General features: G+C 51.1%; 1 long non-coding RNA gene across 1 annotated transcript; it reads left to right on the top strand.

The window, feature by feature from the left end:
- Window positions 1-320: 320 nt before the first annotated feature.
- LOC128075292 (uncharacterized) lies at window positions 321-3,108 on the top strand. Its single transcript, XR_008203726.1, has 3 exons — window positions 321-385; window positions 1,302-1,358; window positions 1,643-3,108. It is a non-coding gene; the product is annotated as an uncharacterized LOC128075292 (long non-coding RNA).
- The last annotated feature ends 499 nt before the right edge of the window (window positions 3,109-3,607 follow it).

Raw genomic sequence — 3,607 nt, 5'->3', positions numbered from 1 at the left:
GCACAGCGGAGTTTGCCTCCAGCCTGGATTTCCTCACCCCTTCCTCCGGGTCCCATCTCATAACTGGAGGAACTGGAATGAAGGCCGGCGGTGCTGCGCTGGGTGCCAAGGCTGTGATGGATGGATGGACCTCATAAAAACGTGCAAATGTGCAAAGCGGGAGCCGGCTTAACAAAATAACCACTGTGTTTGTAAGGAGGAAAAAGGAGTGTTTACTCTCACGTATGGAAATGAAATCACTTCTGCGTGTCTTTCTGCCTCACCGAAGGACTGCAGTTACTCATTCACCTCTGGTGTCCTCGCGAGCAGAGGTTAATGGTTGCAGGAAGGATCACGGTAATCCTTCCTGCAGGTACCGAGTGGAGCAGAATGGAAACCCAGAAAGGTGGGAGGGCTTCTGCAATGGGGATCCCGTGGGGAATGGCACCTGCTGCCCTGCGTGGTGTGCAAGGGGAGAGTCATGTGTGGGGCCGTGTGTGGAATTCTGCCCCAGAGATGCTCCCAAGGAAGCTGCCTTCAACGTGCGTTGGGTCACAGCTTTTTGTGAGATGTTATTTTCGTAGTGGGGAAAAATATCCGTTTTGTTGGCATGGGCGTTGCTGTGAATTCGTCTTCTTACCGCAGTTCTGGCAAAGTCGGGCCAAAATTTGGCAATCCAAAAGGAAACGTTAATATAAAACTGTGTGTAGAGGAAGGACTCGGATGGCTTCTGCCCTAGGAACTGGATGTGCCGGCACAGAGAGGCTTTAATGCTCTAACGAGCCAGGTGCAAAGATATTATTTATTTTTCTTAAGGTTACTGCTCCTGAGAGTCCGTTCATCCATAAGGATGCCAATGGGATTTGTGGCCTTTTCAGTTCGTGTCTTGGCAACGAGGAGCGGGCGCCGATCCACCAGCAGGGTCACTTTGGGTTGGGGCAGCGCTGGGGGGGCTGTGCTCCGTGCTGGGCTCCGGGAGCAGCCCTGCCCCTGGGGCAGCCCCTGGGAAACGCGTTTGGTTCCATCCCCAAACCCATCTCCGATTTCAGATCTTTAAAAAAAAGAAGGAAAAAAGAAAAAGAAAAGCCAAGCCGCATTAATCCCATCAGTGGAAATAATCACGTTGGGCCCACGATCTTAATCTTTCATGTCGTACACATCTGGAAAAGTAATTCAGGGAAATAATATAAACTTCAGCTAAGCTGTATAAACCCAACAAGAAAGTGATTTCATTTCGCTGCGGCTCGGCAGACCTTTGTCACACGCCTTCCTGTAACAATATTGACTTTATAACACCTACACTTTGTTCTCTTCCTTAACAGGACAGCTGCTAAGTGCTGGTAAAACAAACATCACATGTTCCGTGGGGCTCCTACAAGGTTTGCAATCAGGCGCTCTATAATAACTGCTTAAATACTCTCATCAAGCTTGTCCTTGCTGTTTGCTTTAGGACACGGTGTTTTTTTTCTCCCCTCCCTATTTATTCTGCATGAGCGATAGGCAGAGCTAGAGGTCACACAAAGTAAATGCAGGTGGTGCTTTGGGCTTTTTCCTTTTTTTTTTTTCCCCCCATTGCTGAGCTTGCCTTTCCGAAGCAGCGGAGCGGATGTCCCCCTAAAAGCATTGCCTTGTTCTCCCAGGCATGGTGATCTCTCCAATGCAGGTCCCTATGAGCTCCTGGCGTGCTTTCAAGTCCAAGCTGAGCAAATGCAAGATGACAAGAAGAATAAGATCTTGCTTAGCAGGGAGAGGAGCACTGAGCACTGATCTGGGGGTGGCTGCTCCTGCAGTGCAGTGATGTATCACAAAATTAGGTTCCCCTTTTGGATGGCCTTCAAGGTGAGCAGAGATGGGAGAGGACGGAGCTCAGTGCTGGGGCCCTGTCTCCCAGTGCTGGTGCAGCCTTGCCATGGGCCGTGTCCTGGACCAGCAGCTTCCACCCTGGGCAATCAGAGAACCATGGGAACATTAAGGTTGCAAAAAAGCTCTCTGCATCCCAGTACGCCGTGCCCATTGCCCACATCAGTGCCACATCCCTGCAGCTCTGAAACACCTCCAGAGATGGTGATCCCACCACTCCCTGGGCAGCTGTGCCGGTGCAGCACTGCTCTTACGAGCCTGAAATTGTTCCTAACACCTAAGCTGAGATGCAGAGGTTGATACCAGCTGCTGCCGGCTTCCTGGTTTTGCTTGCAGCTGTCCCAGTGAAGCTGCACCTTTCCTTCAAACCCTCTGTGATGTGCAGCAGGCACTACGGGTGGGACATCAAACCCCACCAAGGCCTACAGGCAGCTGCAGGTGTGAGAAAAGAGGAACTGCGTGGGAGCTGCTGCTGGTTTGGCTCAGGTGGGTGGAAGGGAAGGGGCGAGCACATCTGGGGGGCAGGAATGGGTTTTTTCTTGATGCAGTGGCTGTCCTTGTTCCAAATCACTGCATTGTGTGTTCCCTTTAAAAACAAGGGCGACGCAGCACGCTTCCTTGCTTTCTAAGAAAGGGTTTACTCATGCTGAAGTCCTCACTGAACGCAGTGCTGAGCTCTGGGCGCTCTCCAGGTGTCACAGTCACTGCATCCAGGAGCCACGGGTGTGGGCAGGGTGTGTTTGTGCAAGGGATGGTCCTGGTGTCAGGATGGGACCCCGCTTTGTCAGGGGGTGCTTTGCCTCTGGGAGCAGCAGATCAGGGCTGGGGGCTGAGTGAGGATGTGGAGTTAAATCACTGCGTGGGAAATCAGTCTGCAGAGCAGGGGGGGCTGGGTTTAGATAATTTTTATGGCTGGGCTCCTCATATTACTGCATAAATAGTGAAAAGCATTCTGAGGGGGTGGCTGACAGCATGCCACATCAAGGGTGCCATACCCAGGGTTGTTGGGGTGCAGGATGCAGTGCTGGCAGTAGCAGGCTGCTTACTGAAGCAGTGCTGATTTAGAAGGACAAAAAAATAAAGAGGTGATTGCACTGGGATGCGATGAGCAGATTGGAAATCACACCACTGCGTGGCATGGCTGATTTGTGGCAGGGGCAGCAGGATGCTCCTCCTGCAGCAAGGGCATCCTGGGGCTCGTTGGCACTGCTTCCAAATAAGCCAGACCTTGGTGTAGGTGTTCTCCCCATTCACCCTCCTGGATGGAAGTGTCCCCTCTCCCCTTGTCCTTGGTCCTGTTAAACCCAGCCCCAGGCAGGAGCTGGTGTGCAGCATCCATTACCTTGGTCTCTGCAATCAAAAGCCATTTATAGTAAATGTGTTTGCTTTGTACTGAATTACTCATGATGCTGCCAAGTACAACCACACCAGCTGTTAATTAGAGTTTAGCTTTTATTACCAAAAAGTCTGCTCTGTTGATATGGAAAATGGGAATAAAAAGTCATTTAACCTATTGTGATGTGAAAATAAACGATGACTTGTTGGTTTAATTAAACAGTCTATTTATCTAGCCGTCAAAGTGTTTGAACACACGCAGGATTACGAGCGGGCGCTATCCTGCCTTGTCTCCTGTTGTCTGCATAATCCTGTTGTTGGAAGGGAGTCACCTGCTCCATGCCCCGTTGAGCCCAACGTGCATCTTTCAGCAGAGGAGCCCCATGCATTGCTGCACATCCCTCCCCTTTCCTCCCATCCAACATGGAGACAT

This window comes from Tympanuchus pallidicinctus, unplaced genomic scaffold (genome assembly GCF_026119805.1).
Source record: "Tympanuchus pallidicinctus isolate F22 unplaced genomic scaffold, pur_lepc_1.0 scaffold12, whole genome shotgun sequence".
In the NCBI taxonomy this organism is placed as follows: Eukaryota; Metazoa; Chordata; class Aves; order Galliformes; family Phasianidae; genus Tympanuchus; species Tympanuchus pallidicinctus.
Note: the sequence above shows the minus strand (reverse complement) of the source record. Positions and strands in the feature narration are given on the sequence as shown.